We start from the raw sequence: 19,946 nt of genomic DNA, 5'->3' as shown, positions 1-19,946 counted from the left end.
TGGCTGTCTCTATCTCTGTCGAATAAATAAATAAATAAATCTTTAAAAAAAAAAAGAAAAAAGAAAAGAAATTTCGTGAAAGTACAGGAGTCAGTGCATCTAGCACAATGTCTGATATATACCAGATGCAAATGCTAATATGCTTGGTGAATGAATCTGTCCTTCAACAAACTTATCTTCCAGTTTTACAGTTCTCTCTTCCACTGTATCTAGTCTCCTGTTGAATTTGAAAATGAAATAAGACTCTAAGGTCATGCTTTTCTGTTCTCGAGTTTCTATCGGTTCTTTCTAAAATCTCAGCCTTCCACCCCATGCTAGTCTTCTTAACGCTTTTTCTGCTATTGCTATAGCATTTACCGTGTTCTTTCCTTACGTAATTTACTTATTTCATTTCCTACATTTCTCCCCCCCCCCATAGTAAAGTAGTTCAATGAGAGCAGGAATTTCTGTTTGTTTTGTTCACAGATACATATCCCCAAACATTAGGACAGTGCTTGGGACATAGTAAAAGCTGAAAACTCATTTGTTGAACAAATGTGTGGTCTGTAAGTGTGGAGGCAATGATGAAACCTGTCAGGTCAGATAGAGGCGGGGGGGGGGCGGTCCTTGTAGAGCATACTAGGAAACAAGATGGAGGGGGGATGTATTCATTATGGCCGGGTTAAAGAGGGTAGCATGTTTTGAGGGAAGGTTTAGGGGTTCACTACAATAGGCACACACCTTATTTATGAATCTGAGCAAAATCTTATAATTCACTTGTCATCTGGGAGGCATCAACAGTCGAAAGAACCCTTGCTTTGGAATTAAAGTAAATGCTTTTGGATCCTATAGTTTCTGTGACCCGGTCAGCTATGTGACCTTAGGCAAGTTATTTACTCTCAAAGATCTAGTTTTCTCAACTGTAAAATAACCCCACCTCGTAAAGTTCCAGTGAAAATTAAGAGATAAAGTTATAAGTAAAACCTTTGGAATAAAGTGCATATTCAATAAGTATTTCTTATTCTGCACGGATTGATTTGAAATTATTTTAACATCCTAAAACATACTTTTTCTGTTGGGGGCAAATTAGAGCAATAGGAGGAAGCAAACAACACTGGGGTGGTGTATTGTAACTGTGGTTTAGAAAAAAATACCAAATATGAGTAAAATTGAAAAGAAGATACTATATTTGGGTATTTCAGAGCCATGAAAAAAACCCACAGAAATAACCAGTATCTTTTCACTTCTCCAAAATGGTTTGGAACCTTCAGTTAATTACAGAAGAGAGGAAAATCCCCTAATAAAACTGGAGTTACTAGTAGTAATCCCTCTAAAAGTACCGAACCACTGGGGAGCCACCAGGCTCTCGGGAAAATCAGCCTTTCCTGACATCCTCCTGGGTGTCCCCTTCCAGGCAGGAATCCCACGCCAACGTGAGCGTGGGCACTAACTTGACCCTCTGAGGGAAGTATATGACTGTTAAGTCCTCTACTTGTTAAGGGTCAACCAAGGCAAATCTCCTCCTGGAGAAGCCTTGGACATTTTCTATAGAGCTGGCTGTTAAAGACGTTGTTATCATTATCTTTTTTTTTTTTTTTTGGCTAATTGAGCCTTGAGACACATTTGTTTTAGAATGAGGATCAAGCAAACATTTATTTCTCTCAGCTGGCTTATTTCCTTCTATCAGATGACGTAACTCAAACAGCACCCAAGTCTTCCTTTCAGTTGTCAGGAAAGCCAGCACAGCCTGTAATGCTTTATTACAATCACAGAAAGTCAAGGAGAGCCATACATTTCAGTCCCCCTTCTACACAGTTTAATAGTATCAATTTCTGTGTTAACTGGCTTGCCGTAGGGGACTTAAGGGCTTTACAAAACAACCAGCCCGTACCTGAGACCGATCCATACAGCTTAGCATTTAACGGATTGAACATTGCTCCCGATGCGATCCAAGCACTTTGTAAATAGAGTGTCTTCAAAAGACCCAGGTGTCTAATGATAGGGGAACAGTTTAACACATGTGGTGCCTGCATACACCCCACTGAGAATGTAGATCCTGAATTGTAAAGGCGATCGGTCCCATAGCCCTTAGAAGAGGCGCGACGTGCCACTGACCGGCAATGGACATGCACGCTCTTAGCTTCTGAACGCGGGTAGCTCTCAAAAACGTAATACTGAGTGGGGGGGAAAGGGAGATGCAGCCCAATCCACCCAGTAAACATGGCAGAGAAGGCTACTTGTCCCCCAGGATCTGCTCTCCATTTCTTCCACAGGAGTGGGCTTGTAGAAGGAGAAATGGCTTCCCAGAAAGAAGACTTTCTTTTCTCGCCTCTCTCTCAGTCAGATGTGACCGTGTGACCAGGTCCTGGCTGGTGGGGTGTCCGTGGGAGTCGTGTGCACAGTTTAGAGGTGCTCCCCATAAAGGGAAGGGGAGAGCCTGTCCTTGTCCCGTTCTCAGTTCTCTTGCCCTGCAATGTGGGCCTGGTGGGGAGGGCCACGCCCGGGGACAGTAGAGCAGGAGGACAGGGGTGCCACCTGTCACCCCAGGAACCTTCCTACTCTGACTCTTATGTGAGAGCGAGAGTGGGCTCCTGTCTCATGTCAGTCACTGGTATTCTGGTCTCGGTTCCAGCAGCTGAACCTGTTTCCTCGGGCCCTATGCTACTATTTCTGGAAGTTAAAAGAAGCAAAAGGGTACTATGTATTTGTGGATATGTATCTTCAGCAAGCCGTGGACTGGCCGGAGGCTGACATGAGTGGTGGGCACCGCAGAGGCGGAGGGGGGGAACGAGGGAGAGGAGGAGTACAGCTGGCCGCCTCTCTCTCTCCTGTGTGCCGCGCCCCATCACTTGTGTCTGAGCACGACAGGCAGTGATGAAAGATGAAGATGTCTGTACGTGTGAGATTTTTGTGAGTGCTCATGCCAAGCTCTTTCCTGCAGGCTTTTAGCAATGACTTTTGTCCCTGTTTGAAGTAAGTGACTGGATTTGGAGGACATATCGGTCCCCCATCAGACAGACACCGAGGACACAGCTGTAGCGGTCATTACAGGAGTGAGCTGCAAGGTGGAATTGGGAAAACAGACTCTTTTGCAGTTTGCTGTTAAGGCCTGTGGCACAGATGTTGCCAGAAGGCTGGCAGGCTGCAAGAGGCCACACAGGTAGCACAGTCCTTGGCCCACACTCTAGACAATGATGTCACCCGCTCAAAAGCTGAAACTGTCAGCAGCCTGAGTGACTCTGTCTCTCGGGGCCAAGCTCAAGTTCATCAGGCTCAGAGTCTGAACCAAACTGGAGTGCAGAGTTCAGACAAAGTAGACTGTTTTCTGTGTAGACAAGCAGCAGACTGCCCTGTGTAGACCCTGAGTTGTTGTCAGAAGTGACTTAGAGGACAGAGTAAAGACAGAAGCAATTGGTTGTGATATGCTTGTATCTAGACTGGAAAAGCTTGGTGGGTCCGTCTCCTTGGTAGGGAGAGCCTTGTCCCTCCCCCCACCCCCAACTGGTTTAGGTCAGACACAGTATCCTTTCTGTCAGCCAGGGGTTACATGGGTCATCTTACCAACTGACATTTGGAGGTTTGCTTTTCTTCTTTTCACAGTGTTTTTCCAAACTGGATACCACACAGTGCACTAAATTCTCCCCAAATGAATCTCAGGTGCATTCCAGCTGGGTCACTCTGTGGTTTGGGGATTCCCAGGCTCTTTGGGGCATACGAACAGCTAATCTCCTGGCTTAATCCTGTAATTTGCCAGTCGCATGTAATAGATGGCAGCTTTGCTGGCTATCTGAGGAAAACCTTCATTCTCTTACCTTTAAATCTTGGGGACCCTCACTTCTGCCCACACCCCCATTCCAGGTGCATTCCATGATGCTTTTGGTAGTGTTTTTAGATGAGTTTCTTCCGGGCACATAGGAGGGTCTTCTGTCTATGCAGCTGGCCCTGCTTTCATTCTGTTTGCCTAAGTGTGGAGTTGCCCAAACTCCAGTCCTTAATCCAGTAAGTTTCTTTCACTCTCTGGTCCATGGCTTCAGATACCATTTTTACATAGCTGGCTTAAGGTCTTTACATTTAGGCTTGACTGTAATTTCTATAATACAGTCCTGAAACTCATAACTTAATTAAAATAATTTTTGCTAAGGTAATACATATCATAGTACAAAATGCAAAAGTTCCAAGAAAAGACAAGTGAAAAAGAGGCCTCCCTTTGTCCTTGGATAGAAATTTATCCCATTCTCTTCTTTGGAGGCCAATGTTCTCATCATTTGGGCCATTTCCCTGCCCCCTCCCCCAATGTGCCATACTCTGAAATCAGTGTATGTGATGACAGAGTTAGCATCTTCTGTTTTTTTTTTTAAGATTTTATTTATTTATCTGAGAGCGTGCACGTGCGTGAGAGCAGGGGGAGGTCCAGAGGGAGAGAGTCTCAAGCAGACTCTGTGCCGAGTGTAGAGCCTGACACAGAGCTTGATCCCACGACCCTGAGATCACAACCCGAGCCGAAACCAAGAGTCGGGCGCTCAACCCACTGCACCATCCAGGTGCCCCAGCACCTTCCATTTTTAATCCCAGCTTTCCCACTGGACATTCTCACTTCCTATAAATGCTGTCCATACCTTCCCACCCACCCCAGCTCAAAGCCTTGGTGTTTTCTTTTACTTCTCTCTGCCCTTTTGCCTCATTTGTATCTTTTTATTCACCATATTCCGCTGCCTTATTCTTCGCAGTGTATTTTGCAACCGACTTTTCCTTTCTGTTCCACTGGCCTGTCAACAGCAGCCAACTAGATGGTGTGATAACCTCCCTGCTCACGCAGTATTTGACTGTCTGACGATTCCCCTGAGAACATGAACGTCCACTACTGTAACATAGCTAGAAGGATGGTTGATGGATTGTCTTCGTGATGCTTTTTTGTTTGCACAACTTGCCTTCGATTGGACTGTGGGCTCTCAGAGGACAGGAATCATTGTGTGCTATTTCTGGTATATTCCTTTTAGAACTTGACATGGTCTTATACATAGAGCCAGTTCTCAATATATATTTGGCAAGTGATGAGCTGAACACTGTTTTTTGTTGATTTAAGTAAGATGTGGGCATTTTGTTTTTAAAAACATGGAAAAAAATAAGCGGCAGGGAATATAGTGGCAAGATGTTGAGAAGATAGCCAGCTATATTTATGAGCATTTGTTACCTTTTCTTTTCCTCAACATTTTTCCTTTCCTTGCTCTGTGATACCGCACCACTGTTCTATTCCGGGGCCTCCCACAACATTAGCTCCTTCCCTCTTTTATTTTCCTTTTTAGTACTTATAATACACTAATTTATTTACCTTGCTTTTAAAACATTATTTCCCCTACTGGAATGTAAGTTTAGGGGTGCCTGGCGGGCTCAGTCAGTGGAGCATGGGACTCTTGATCTCGGGGTTGTAAGTTCGAGCCCCACGTTGGGTATAGAGATTACTTAAAAATCAAATATTTACAATGTAAGCTTAAAGCCTTCTTTCCCCTACTAGAATGTAAGCCCTATGAGGGTAGGACTTTTATCATTCTTGTTGACTGCTGTATTCCCAGTGCCTGGCATGTGGTAAGCTTCTCAATAAATATTTGTTGAATGCATAACCTGATTACTATCACCGATCGTAGATTTCTTTGTTCTGTTTGTGTTTTACTTATCGTTAATGCTTCGAGGCCGGAATGACATTTTTTGTCTCTCTGCAAGCAAAAGCTGTAGTTTGGGACTGAGTGACTGGGCTGCTCTTGGAAGGAAGAAAGAGACAACGTCATCAGTGGTGCCAGAAAAAGATGTCTCGGGCTCAGCTCTCCAGTGGCTGGCTTATTCTCCAAACTCTCCACTTGCATTTTGCTAAGCTCTTTTGAGCACCTTCAATAAAGGTGATTCATGTCCCTATTTGTTATTCTTACCACCGATTAGGTCTTTTTTGTGTGACTTAAATTCTCCTCTTAAGGTTAGTATCTGTTTGGATTCCTTTCGCTTAGCTGCTGTCACTCGGACAGAAAGGAGCAGTTGATTGGGCTTGAGTTTAAGCCTCAAGTCATTTAGTCACACAGAGAAAAATTCTGTTTTGTGTACACGTTTTGCCCATCTAGTCAGCCAGCTGCTGTGAATATATGAACCTCAGGCCCCATCTCCCTGGGGGACAGTCAGGTAGGCCTTGGCATGAATACAGAGCTGAGAGGTTGCTGGCCGAATGGTGACCCTGGCTTTCCAGGAAGGGCTGCCTGGCCACCCTACGTCAGGAGATGCCCTGCTGTGACTGGGGAGCTGGCTGTGCCACTCACTAATCAGATAATCAGCTCGATAATGGGATTTGCGTCCTTTGTGAGAACTGAAGGCACTAAGATGGTATCAGGAAAACCTCAGGACCTGGCCAAGTGGACACAAAGAGAGCAACAGATTGTGCCTTGCCAAGGAATGGAGGCTTTTGTCCCCTGGATGGCGAGCAGCCACTGGAAGACGTTATGCTGGGCAGAGATGTTTATTTCAGAGTTCCTGGCCTTGCAGTGGTTTTGAGGTAGATCACCGAGGAGCATGAGGTGGCTGCAAGGAGGCCTAGGAGGCTGTTAAAAAAAAAAAAATCCACGTGAGAAGAATGGTTGCGACTGTGCAGAACTGGGTGCCTGCCTGTGGGCGACTGACATGGGGCTGACTCACAGGGAACCGGCTTTCACGGGGACAGGAATGGGGAGAGAAACGATGTGCACAGGGAGCAGTGACAGTTACCTCCTGCACCTGTGGAGTTAGGGTTGCTTGGGAGCTCTGGAGGTCAGTTTCTGGAGTGGGGATGGGAAGGTGGTGCTGGACCTACGGTTCCCGGAATCACTGCTTTACATTTGCATGTTAGGTGGATTAAGTTTTTTACTGAAAAATTGTTTATTATGAAAAATTTCAAACACATGAAAGTCGAGACAATACTGTTATGGTATCGTGATTTATAATAAATAGATATTTGGTCTTCATTTCCAGCACAGAGCTCCTGAAAGCCTTGGAATTTCCTAAGTGAAAGGAGCAATCAAGTTGTTTTGACATTTCATAACCAACCTGTTCCAACCACACCCTAGTTGATGTGAATCAGGGGACTTTAGGAAAGCACCTGGGCTTGGGGGGCTGGTTGCCATTGAGCCGACCTTGTGATTAGAGGGTTGGAACTTTAAGTCCCACCCCCTGAGCTCAGGGGAGGGGAAGAGGGGCTGGAGGTTGAATCAGTCCCCGAAGGCCCAGGATTTAATTAACTATGCCTATGTAATGAAGCCTTCATAATAACCTAAAAGGCTGGGGCTTAGAGAGCTTCTGAGCCAACCTCACTCCTTGACACTTAGTCTCTACCCTTCCTCTTTCTCCCAGTGTGGTCTGTGCTTCAGCCATGCTGCTCTGGATAATGTTCGCTTCCCCACGTCATGCTGACGGCTTTCTCTGAAATATAGCTCACACCTCTTTCTTCTTTCACCCACGAAAGTCTGACTCATCCTGAAAGGCCCAATTGAGAAGTCACCTTTTCTGTGAAGTTTTCCTCAACTACTTTTTTAAAAAATTGTATTCTGTTATGTTAGTCACCATACAGTACATTATTAGTTTTGGAAGAATGAGTCATTCTGTTCCCTACTCTGTCACCTGTTTATGCCTCTGTTTTATGGTGCTTGTCACAATTTGGCTTTATCATTGGTTGTGTGTTCCCAGGCTGGCGGGAGCAGGTGTGGTGTTGGGAGGGGGCTCAGGAGGGCAGGTTCTCCATGCCTTCTCAGCACCCAGCCCAAAGCCCTGTCCTCCTGGAATGTGGCATACACCTGTTCAGTACCAGCTCTTAGAAGAATGAACAACAGGGGCGCCTGGGTGGCTCAGTCATTAATCGTCTGCCTTCGGCTCAGGGCGTGATCCCAGCGTTCTGGGATCGAGCCCCACATCAGGCTCCTCCGCTGGGAGCCTGCCTTCTTCCTCTCCCACTCCCCCTGCTTGTGTTCCCTCTCTTGCTGGCTGTCTCTGTCAAATAAATAAATAAAAAATCTTTAAAAAAAAAAAAAAAGAAGAATGAACAACAGATTTTCTTTTTTTTTTTAAGTTTATATCTTTAAGTGAAGTCTACACCCAACGTGGGGCTTGAACTCGTGACCCTGAGATCAAGAGTTGCATGCTTCTCTGACTGAGCCAGCCAGGCACCCCCAGATTTTCTACTATAGCTTCTCCACTGTGTGTTTTGTTTTCAAATAATTTTTATCAAGTAGGCCGTTAAATATGATATAGCTTTGAGCCGGGTTGAACTTAAACCAGTGAGTAATTATATTTTGTTCTGCTCTCATAAGCACATAAAAGACTTTGCTGGGAAGATGGTGTGAAGTGTTTCTTGATGTGTCGTTAATGTCAACTCTGGTTATTGACTTTGGATGCTTCCCAGACACCAATTTCATGACTCAAGAAATTGCAACAAAAATACCAAAGTAATCTTTTTCCAATGCTGTTTTGTTGCCTGCCAAAACCTCGGCATAAGGTGCAGGGGGCAAAGAGCATTATGTTCACAGTTTGGGGAACTGATGCTTCCATATGTGTATAATCTATTAATAGTATTTGTCATCAAATTATATTGTTTGATTTTCATGATTTCATTCTTTCAGCAAACATTTCTTGAAAGATGACCATGTTCCAGACATCGTGCTGGGTTTGGTGGAGCTTGCGGTCTCATGGGGAGAACAGACACGCAGTAACACTTAGGTAGGCTCCAGCAGCCCAGAGGAAGGAGTGGCTAACTTTGCGCCAAAGTGGGTACGGTTTTGGATGTCCTGTACGTGACTAGAAACTGGCCAGGGAGACAGGGGAGGGCACAGTGGGAACTGGGAGGCAGACCTGGCAGTGTGGATAGCATGTGCCGAGAGCAGAGAGGTCAGAAATGGCCTGGCTTACTTCAGTATTTAGCCATCAGTTTGATTTTTAACAGGAAATAAATATATATTGCGCATGGTAGGAAATTCAGATAGCTCCAGGGTGAAAATTAAATCCTATGTTTTCTCTGATCCCTGACTAACTGAGTTCCCCTCCTCAGAGATACCAGTGTTACACCTTCGTGTGGATATCCTTTCAGGGAATTTGGCTGCACTTACAAACCCGAGATAGATTTTCTTTTTCATTTTCCACGCAGAAAGGTAATGTGCTGTGCAATTCTTTCTGCACCTTGTTTTTTTTTTTTTTCACTCAATGCATTGGGTGTAGCACTGCTGCATTCTTTTTAGTATAATGGCTACAGACTCCATTATGTGAAGGGACCACAATTTATTTAGCCAGTACCCTTTGGAAGAGGCATTTAGGCCTTTTATGACAGTGTGTTGCTAACCGTCCTGCGAAGCCAATTGGAATAAGTGAACAGTAGTCCCAGAGTGCAGAGCTGAGGGTCATAAACATATTCGCCTCTTAGTTCAGGTTCTGTTGGCAAACAAAAAGTCAAGCATATTTGGAAAAGAACCAAATAGAATTTCAAGAAGTGAAAACCAGTCATTGACATTACAAACTCAATGGATAGGGTAAAAAGCTGAAGAGAGAACTGGCAAAGCAGACCAATGGATGTGAAGCAATTACCCAGAAAGTGGTACAGAAAAGCAGAAGGAAACTCCATCCACGTGCTCAAACACGACACAACAGTGAGACACAATGCATCCACGTGTGAACATGGATGACTCTCGTAAGCAATTGAAAGGAGAGAAAAGCAAGTCCCCGAATAATTCATATCACACATAATTCAAAGACATACAAAATGAAACAACATAGGTCCAAAATTAAACTCTAAGGGCATAATAAACACCCAGTTCAGGGTAGTAGTTTCCAGACGGTGGGGTGAGGGCAAGTTCAGGTCTTGGTTGGGAAGAATATAAAGGGCGCTTAGCTCTCTTGGTAAGGTGCTGTTGAGTAAGCTGAGTGATAGCCACCTAAAGGTCTGGTAAACCATTCTTAGCCCGATAAAATCTTGTGAAATATATTAAATATACCAAATAGTGTATATAACTTAAAAAGTGGAATAAACAGCTCTGTATTTACTGTCCAGCTTAAGAAACAAAATTACCAGTACCTTTGAACCCCCTATGTATTCTTTTCCAATTATATTACTCTTTATCCCCTATATGCACTATACTTATATTTTTAGGTATCTGATATATTTCATAATAAAGTTTTTTGTAGTCTTACTACATAGTGCACTTACTAGTATAGTCATCATCAATTTAAATTTAAATCTTTGTCCTCCTTTTTTAGAATTGTTGTATTGATCATCTGAGTTAAAAATTATGACTTGTCTGCCTCTGATTAAATCTGTAAACACAACACATTTCAGTATCTTCCCAAGTAGGTGATGTTTTAAAAACATTAATGAAATTTAATCTTTTGTTGGGCTCCATCAGTTCTGATCAGAGAGAACAGAAGTATGGCAGTTTCTTGGCTAGTGCCCTAGGAAAATACTTCCTTTTAAAAAAAATATTTATTCATTTGAGAGGAGGAGAGAGAGAGCACAAGCAGGGAAAGGAGGCAGAGAGAGGGAGTAGCAGACTCCTTGCTGAGCTGGGAGCCCAATGCAGGACTCGATCCCAGGACCTGGGGTTTGTGACCTGAGACGAAGGCAGACACTCAACCATCTGAGCCACCCAGGTGCCCCGAAAATACTTTCTACAGAAGTCTGAGTTCAGGGGCGCCTGGGTGGCACAGTCGTTAAGTGTCTGCCTTTGGCTCAGGGCGTGATCCCAGCGTTCTGGGATCAAGCCCCATGTCAGGCTCCTCCACTGGGAGCCTGCTTCTTCCTCTCCCACTCCCCCTGCCTGTGTTCCCTCTCTCGCTGGCTGTCTCTCTCTCTGTCAAATAAATAAATAAAATCTTAAAAAAACAAAGTCTGAGTTCATACCAGGAGGGCAATATGGCGAAAGTCTCCTTTGGGAGATTAAGAAGGGTCATCGTGATGGTGGTATGGGAAAAGGAAAGACAGACAAAAACCATCCGTGAAGTAGCGGTGGTTAAGGACCCTCTGTTAGAGCAGTGGGACCTTAACTTCTCATCTGTAAAAGAAAGGCTTCCTAGTTGTGAGGTTGGGTGTGCGTTAGCTGCAAGGCTATTATTGGTACTCCAGAGAAGCCCCCTGCAATTTCTCAGAAAGATAGTGTATTAGCTCGAGCTGCTACTAGCAAAATACCACGGACTGGGGGACTTAAACTAGAGAAATTTATTTCTCACAATTCTGAAGGCTGTAAGTCTAAGTTCAGGGTGCCAGCATAGTTGGGTTCTGGTGAGAGCTCTCTTCCTGGCTCGCAGACAGCCACCTGCTCGCTGTGTCCTCACGTGGCCTTTCCTCTGTGCGTGTGTGTGCAGGAAGAGGAAGCAGGTGTCTCTTCCTCGTCTTAGAAGGCCACCCGTCTTATTGGATGAGAACCCCCCCCTTATGATGTCACTTAATCTTTATTTCCTCCTCAAAGACCTTTTCTCCAAATTACAGTCACATGGGTGGGGTGGCAGTTAGGGCTTCAACATAGGAAGTTTGCAAGAACACAGTTCCATCCATAGCAGCTCATTTATTTTGGCTGATAGTCTTTGAATTCAGGTGAATTCTTAAATAGGGTTTATTTTCTTTGGTTTGCAAAACTACACCATCATCAGTTAAAACTTTGGTGAGTCTGGCTCAGTTCTGTTCATTTATTTTCCCATGGGCTATCAAACCCTACCTTCTCACTTGCGTGTGTCTGTATACTTGTATTTATTTCAGTTTACAGCTCAGCCGCCCCTTAGCAATCACAGTCACTAGAGCAGCAAATGTAGTTGCTGTTGTGTGCTCTGGTTTCCTGGCTCTCTGAGAGAACTGCGATTAGTGCGTTCGTTTATTTGCAGTGGTCCTTAACCTCAGAGCCTTTAGGAAGGTAGATTCTATAATATGCCTCATGAAAACCATTGGAAGGTTTTTAACCTGGGAGAGTACTTGAATTGTATCCATTAATTTGGGCCAAATTCGAAAGGCTAATAAGTGTGGGTGCCCTTGGATATTATGGCAGGTAAGAGGTTGAAAATAGGTAGTTGCCTTTTTGGGGTTCAGAGCAAAGTATCTTGTCCTATAACTCACACAGGATGATTCTTTGTTAACAGATGGCTACTGGCTAATGTCCCCATGCCCTTTATTGTGTGGCTGGCGTGGGTCACATACAGGAATGGCTGGTGAGTACTCACTGAGCCTTGCCCTTGGGAGAATTAGCCCTGGGGATGACAGTGCGGTGCAATCATCGCTCTGAAAACACGGTCACCACGAGAGACTGTGCTCTGGAGATGCATGGTGAGCAGAGCAGCCACATACAGTTGCGTAGGTTGTGCCCTGAACAATTCCGGGGAGCATCTTCCGTGTGGCATTCTGTGAGGGCAGCCCTGGTTGTGGAGAATCCAGTCCAGTCCTGAGGTATCAGGAAGGGCTGCCTTGCCTGGAAGCAGTGACGACTATATTGTGACTTGAAGGGTAAGTAGAGCTTAACCCTGTGAGGATGATTAGGGAAGACAGAGTGGGGAGAGAATTCCAGGCAGAAGTTCAGAGGAAAGATTGATTAACTTATGTCAAAGGGTAACTGGTGTTCATCTGAAAGTCTTTGGTGGGCCTTTAAAGAGTGGCAAACAGGTCAGGAAATGGGTGATGACCTGCTGTAGAAACCTTTGTAGTCCTTTGGCAGTTGAGTTGAATTTGATAAATGTGTTTAATTGAAGGGGAAATACACAAAACAGCAATGAAAATGTGCTGAGTGATGACTTAGCCACAGGTACCATCCTTGATTTTGGAAAATGGCAGAATGTGAAGCAGAAACAAATAAAAATCATATACCTGGTCTAAAACAGAAAACCAATACTATAATTTGAAAGGTCCTTAGACCTAATCCAGGAATCTGCTGGCTTCCCATTATATTCCACTCAAACATACCTGTGAATTTCATTTTAAAAGTATTTTGAAGAAAATACGTTTAAGAATATGGGTGGTCATCTACACTGTTGGCATTCAAGGGGTTGAATTAGTGATACTCTGTTCCCTACCGAAATTTTAAACCAACTGTGGGAGATAAAGGAGCCAGGTCAAAATGTCTCACTGATTAGTGGCAGAGCTTGGAGAGCGTGGTTTAGGGGTGTGGCAGTAATGGGATTCCTGAGACTGTAACCCTGGATTAGGCAGAAATAATCCCTCCAGCCCTGGAAGTGTTGAGCCAGCATAGGCCCCACCTAGAGTGAGGCAAGTGTAATCCGCCTACACTTGGGTACCATATTGGCCTCCTCTAGTTGAAAGTTCAGTCATGGAGCCCAAGTCTGCCTCCTTGGTCCTAGTTTTCACTGAAAGGCTCTTCCACTCTTTCATTCTACACTAGAATGAGGATCTTCATTTTGTAAAGATTGTCAGAAGGTTATATGGTATATGGTCACGTGTGGAGAAGTGCTGTATGGCACAGCAAGGATGGGAAGGTTTTTGTGGTGGCTTACCCAAGAGCTTCATGGGACAGTGTAACAATTTCCCCATGTCTAGTTTTGTTAAGCAGATATCTAAGACCTAAAATCATTTTGTTCTTTTTATTCCTGTGACATTCCATATTTGGCGAAGCTACTTATAATTGATGGTGGTTTTGAATCACAAAGACGTATTCCATCTTGGTCTTATTAAAATCTCTGGAATGTCAGCTGCTGGAGAAGAGGGACATTGGATTGGAGGTCAAACTCTTGACTGATGGGCTTGATTTTCACTATTTTAGTGTCTCATATACTGGACGGGACAAAACAGAACTTACGTCTTAATGAGCTATGGACTCAGTTTATTTCTTTCATCAAAGTCATCCTCTGTCAGGGTAGCATTACTCCCAGGCTGGCTGTTTGGTGATTCAGAGATTTTCTGGTATATTATCAAAAGTTATCAGATGTGGAGCAACTAGAACTCTCATACAATGCCTGGGGGAAAGGGGTTGTCACAAAATGGCATAGTAACTCTGAGAAATGGCTTGGGAGATTCTAATGAGGTTAAACACACCCTTGCCCTGTGACCGAGCAGTCCCACTGTGGGTATTTACTCTAGAGAAGTGAGAACACATTCACGTAAAACCCTGTTCATGGATGTTCAGAGCAACTTAACCTGTGGTAGCCAAAGCTGGAAACAAGCCAGCTATCCCTCAACAGGTGAATGGATAAAGAAACTCTTGTATATTCATGCAATGGAGTACTAGTCAACAGCCAAAAGGAGTGAGTGTTAATTCACTACTTGGGTGACTCTCAAGGTACACAGCTTCCCAAGTGGAAAAAAAATTGGCAGTTTTTTAAAATAATAAACATAGATTTACCATATGACCTGGAAGTTCTACTCCTGGGTAACTACCCCAAAGAAATGAAAACATATGTCCACGGAAACTTGTATGCAAATATCCAGAGCAGCATTACTTGTAATAGCAAAAAAGTGGAAACAATCCAAATGTGTATCAACTGGCGTGTGGATAAGCAAAATACAGTATATTCATACAATGGACTACTATTCAGCAGTCATAAGTAATGAAGTACTGATACTTTCCCTCCACACAGATGAACCTTGAAAACATTACACTCAGCGAAAGAAGCCAGACACAAAAGACTATGTATTTTATGATTCCATTTATATGGAATGTCCAGAAAAGGCGAATCTATAGAGACAGGAAGTTGATCAGTAGTTGCCCGGGGCTGAGAGTAGGAAATAGGGAGTGATTACAAATGGAAATGTTTCAAAATTATGTTCACTTTCTTCTCACACTGTGCAACTGGGTGTGGAACGGGGTGCTTTCTTTACTCAGAATTTCAGCTGAAGCTTTCAAGCTCAGAACAACCTGTGCGTGCTGTAAACAAGCCCACAGTGGTAGCCAGACTGAACTGGTGATCATCTACTCCCAGTTGCTCATATAGTGGAAGTGAAACCTCATTAGAGAACAGTGCATCCACGCACCTGTTCCCCAACTCCTTAACAATGGCTTATTAATAGAGACATCTAAATATTACAGCAGGTGGATGGCTGTCTAGAATTACAGCTAGCCGAGTGTTGACTTGTTCAACTGTCCTCCCAACAGCTTCAGTCACAAAAGCAGGAACTGGCACTCAATTCATGGGGCCTAGTTTCTTTAACGGCTGTGTGGGGTTTTTGAACCACACTTTGTCCATAATTAAATTCCTTCCTCACACCAGCAGTTTTTGGATGGAGATATATATATATATATAATGTATATGGGAGGGGGGTTGGTCTTTCTTTTAAAAATTAGAAAAGGTGGCCGTTGTACATCACAAGCACAATATGCTAATACAGTTGCAAAGTGAGTTGTTTTCGTACCTCCAAGGTGAAAGTCTTAATTTTTTTTCCCCGAAGAAGTCTTGAATTTTTGTGTCTTTGGAGTTCACCATCTTGTTTTAAGCCCTATCAGGTGTCAAAGGAATTTCATCCATCTTTGCTTTCTGTAAAAGTTTAAAACTACATTCTTCCCTGATGTTAGTCATATACTTGTGAAGTCAGTGGTTTCGTTTTCTTTGTCAGCTAACATCATCTGTGCTCCTTTTCTGGCCCACATCCGTAATAGGTTATTTCTCTTTGTAATCCAGAATGCCGTGATGTTGATCCAGTAAAATCTTCAGTGCCTCTGTTGATCTCCATCATTTTGTTTTTGTGGATACTGACTCTTTTGAGCTTTTAAAAAAAAAGCTTAATGTTGTGTTTTAATTCCTTGTAGTTAGGACCTTTTTATAGTTCCCCCATCAGAAGATGTCTTCCAGATCTAGCAGATAAAAATATGCCATTCATGTTTTTTCTACATCTTTATCCTTTTTTTTTTAAGATTTTATTTATTTATGTGACAGACAGCCAGTGAGAGAGGGAACACAGCAGGGGGAGTGGGAGAGGAAGAAGCAGGCTCCCAGCGGAGGAGCCTGATGTGGGACTCGATCCCGGAACGCCGGGATCACGCCCTGAGCCAAAGGCAGACGCTTAACGACTGCGCTACCCAGGCGCCCCCTTTATCCTTTTCTTACCAGAATGCACCTCCACAGTCCTAATATCTTACTCTTTCTTGAAGCGGAAGACAGTAAACATGAACTTAATATCGTAGCAGTGACTTTGTTCCTTTGTGCCATGAACTACAGTGATAATAAATATGAATCTAAGATGCTTGAGGAGTAACCCAGAGTCCACTTGAGTAACTCAAAGTCCACCTGTTGCTTGGTATCGTTTTGGTCAAAACTATTAGCATGGTGTTGACCTTGTGTCTTTGCTGTGGTGTTTTATGTTGCCACGTTTTCCCACAAGGGGGCAGCAGCATCACCTTCACTGTCTCCTATCTTTAAAATGGGTGCATTGGGCCCAGGTAGAGAGGGAAACATTTTATCAGTATATACAAACAAAATCCATCAGTTAATAGTACTTCTAGTATGATGGTAATGGTTACTGGGAGAGAGTGCAAGGGCATTTCCTGTAATTGAGGAATTTGTCTGCAAATATGAAACTCCAATAAGGAAAAAAACTCCTCTTTCCCCTTTACACAATACTCACACCCAACACTTCTGTTACCAGATGCGTGGGGATTTTCCCACACCAAGCGATTCTCCAACTGGGTAGTGACTGGGTGTCCTATGATTCAACTCAATTCTGACACTACCTGGAGATGGCCTCAGCTCCCACAGGTGAAGGGCTCAGTCCCACAAGACCACCCCCGTCAGCTTCAGATGTCAATCACAAGTTCCAGGTGGTCACCTGAACTTCTGGCCGACCAGCTACACATCAGAGGTTCCCATGATGCCCTCCTCAGGTTCGGTCATTTGTAGAATGGTTCAAAGAACTCAGGAAAATAGTTTATTTATTCTGTTGCAGGTTTATTATAAACGGATATAAACTCAGGAACAGCCAGGTGGAAGAGCTACATAGGCAAGATATGAAGGAAGGAGTGTGGAGCTTCCGTGCCCTCTCTGGGTGCACCACCCTCCCCACACCTCCACACGTTCACCAACCCGGAAGCTCTCTGAGCCCCCATCCTTTGGGGATTTTTGTGGAGACTCCACTACTTAGGCATGGTTAATTAAATCATTGGCCATTAGTGATTAACTCCACCTCTTGCCCCTCTCCTCTCCCTGGAGTTTTGGGGCGGGGTTTAATTTTTTCAACTCTGTAATCATCAGGTTGCTTCCCTTGGCAACCAGCTCCCATCCTGAGAATAATCCAGGAGCCCCCAGCCACCAGTCGTCTCACTAGCATACAAAAAGACACTTAACCTCTCCCTGATTCCAAGGGTTTTAGGAGCTGTGTATCAGGAAATTGGGACAAAGACCAAATATGTAGATTTCCTATTCTAAATGACAGTATCACACCTCCTCTTTCATTGGAGTGGTAGTCATCGTGAAGACCCTGTGCTAGCATGGTTTACCTTCTGGTTACCTCCACTAATAATGAGGCTAATACCGTAAAGAAACAGTGAGTTATGGGAAGCAGCTGTTGATTTGGGAGGAAGATAGTCTTCTGTAAATGACCTACTTTGGTTTCCTGATGAAGACACTGAAGTTAAATCATGTGACAGTTAATCAGACTCTGCAGGTCATCCTGTATTACATGAATGTTGAAGGGCCATGGAATTGTCTCTTGTCATGTAAAACTTGACCAGAAAATAACTGCCTGACCAGGGAGTGAAGAAATAAAAAAAAAAAAAAACAATACGAGTTCCATCTGGAGTGGAGAGCGACCCCAGAGAGCTTTGAGCAGAACCCCGCTCTGGCGACCTCATCACCATCCCACCCAGGGAGGAGCTCTAGCTGCCACAGCCAGCCCCGGTCACCGTCCCCATCACTGCGACCCCGAGCAGCAGGGCTGAGGCCCAGCAGCCTCCCATCACCCCTTCTCAGCACTGCCACCACCCAGCATGGCTCCGTGGGCAGGGTGGAGGGAGTGGTGGCCCACGGCAGGGACAAGAAGGTCATCACGACCAAAGTGTAAGGAATAGTAAAATGGTTCAGTGTCAGAAATGGATCTGGTTTCATCCACAGGAATGACACCAAGTGATATATACTTGTCCACTAGACTACCATAAAGAGGAAGAACCCCTAGGAAGCACCTTCCCAGTGCAGAGGGTAGAGAAACTATGTGGTTCGATGTTCTTATTGGAGAAAAGGGTGCAGAGGCAGCAAATGTTACAGAGAATGGGGAAAAAGTAAAAGACGCCAGGCCCAGCAGTGCACACCTTACTCTATACAGAGACCCTCTGAGCATTGACCAGAGTCTTCCAAGCCTCCTAAGTAGAGAGAACGGCGCTGGCAACCAAGGTACGAGAGAACAAGGTAGACCAGGGAGACAGAGTATTCATCAGGGTTAGAGACTGTGATTCTCTAGGACAGCCATGAAGAGGAGCAGGAAAATCAAGGAGAAGGGACCCACGGTCAGCAGCCACCTGAGTGTAGGGACCTCCCCAACTTCAGTTACCAGCACAGACACCCAGGAAACCCTCAACCGCAAGATGGCCGAGAGACCGCAGCTGGGAAGTCCATTCCAAGGCTGAGCAGGGAGACACTAAGTGCTAGCTTACCATCATCTCCAGCATCATCCCAGTTAGTCACCCAACGAAAAGAAATGAATATGCAATGCCAGCAATAACTGAACAAAAGATCGGTGCTGAAGACCTCAAGTGCATGCCCCATGACCTGATGACCAGAACAATCTGCATTACGGGGTTTTTATTGTTTTTTCCCTAAAGACAACATCTTTTTTTTTTTTTGGTAACGACCAGCATGTTTTTCTTTAAAGGCTGGCTTTTCCTCCTCCACCTTTAAAGGTTTTAAAACGGGCTTATATCTGGTTGAGATTATTAAGAACCTCGTTTTTAATTTATAATAAACTTATAATTTGATCTTTTTCATGAAGGTCAACCGGCTGCAAGTATCTGTTAATACAGATCTTTAATAAAAATAATAATAAAATAATAATAATGCAGTACAGACAGAGTTTGGCCTAAAAAACTGTATTTTTCTAGATTTTACATATTATTTGTTTTTCTACAACGTCTTGTGAGTTCTCATACGCCTTGGTGATAAGAGATATTATAGAATATAGTAAACATAGAACATTCTTTTTCTCATGGAACTTCTCCATTAATGGCAAAATGAGATGGGGGGAGCATTTTTACTATTCTAAGAGTGCTAGCAAAGAACTGAATATAGAGAGAAGTTGGAAATCCTCCTCCTAAGAGGTAACTGTAGAAAGTGTCTTGTGGCAATTTATGTTTTCTTCACATGTCACCCACTTTTACTGTGGCATGTGGGACTCCTGTCCAGGGCCAAGGGAGCAACACTCCTTTGCAGTGGAATCACATGCTTATCCACAATCTTGTCGAGGTTTTTTTTTTTTCCCTAATGGGAAACCCCACCTAAGAACGGAATGAGACTTAAAGACTTGCAGCTCATTATTTTAGTTGTATCGTAGCCACAGCTCCAAGAAGACAGCTCTACACTCCTTGAATCACGATCATAAAAATTTGCACTGTGGTGTTCAGCTCCCCGAGGGACATAATTACTTCCTCCATGATACCCAGTACTTGAAATGACCTCAACAAAAGCGTTTCTTTTCTTTCTGTCATTTCTTCCCCCCTTCCTCTGGTGTGTGGCAAAGCAAGTTGCATTTTTAGGAGCTAGAAATTCCTGTGGTCTGGTCCTTGCTGGCAGATGGCCACAGGCCACTGGGCTAAGGGCTGTTGCTGGTCCAGATCAAAGCCCGGCCGTTCTGTTTTGTGCTATCCTTGGCAGAAAAGACTTTGTTTCTTATCATTCCATCTTCCTCTACCAGAAGCCTGAGAAATGAGACACGAGCACTTGGGGAAAATACTCAGTGCCATAATAACCAGGAAAGGTACTGTCCCACCTCGTCTTCCTGGTGGATGAGGGACTCATACCAGAGGATGTTAACCCTTCGGAAGGACCGTGCAGCTGCACACATTTCACGTCCA

General features: G+C 44.1%; 1 protein-coding gene across 6 annotated transcripts in view; it reads left to right on the top strand.

The window, feature by feature from the left end:
- The window catches only part of SLC9A7 (solute carrier family 9 member A7), a 124,114-nt gene that overhangs the window by 31,966 nt on the left and 72,202 nt on the right, over positions 1-19,946 (top strand). Inside the window, exons 1-2 of one of the 6 annotated variants that reach the window (XM_034649425.1) lie at positions 38-5,870; positions 8,604-8,700. The exons of 4 other annotated variants lie outside the window; for them this stretch is intronic. The gene's annotated coding sequence lies outside the window, so the exon portion shown is untranslated. Of the gene's footprint in view, positions 1-37; positions 5,871-8,523; positions 8,701-19,946 lie in introns of those variants that run through there. One more of the 6 variants, XM_034649426.1, reaches the window with a different exon arrangement.

This window comes from Ailuropoda melanoleuca, chromosome X (assembly GCF_002007445.2).
Source record: "Ailuropoda melanoleuca isolate Jingjing chromosome X, ASM200744v2, whole genome shotgun sequence".
Taxonomy (NCBI): domain Eukaryota; kingdom Metazoa; phylum Chordata; class Mammalia; order Carnivora; family Ursidae; genus Ailuropoda; species Ailuropoda melanoleuca.
The sequence above is the reverse complement of the archived record's forward strand: the minus strand, read 5'-3'. Positions and strand labels throughout refer to the sequence as shown.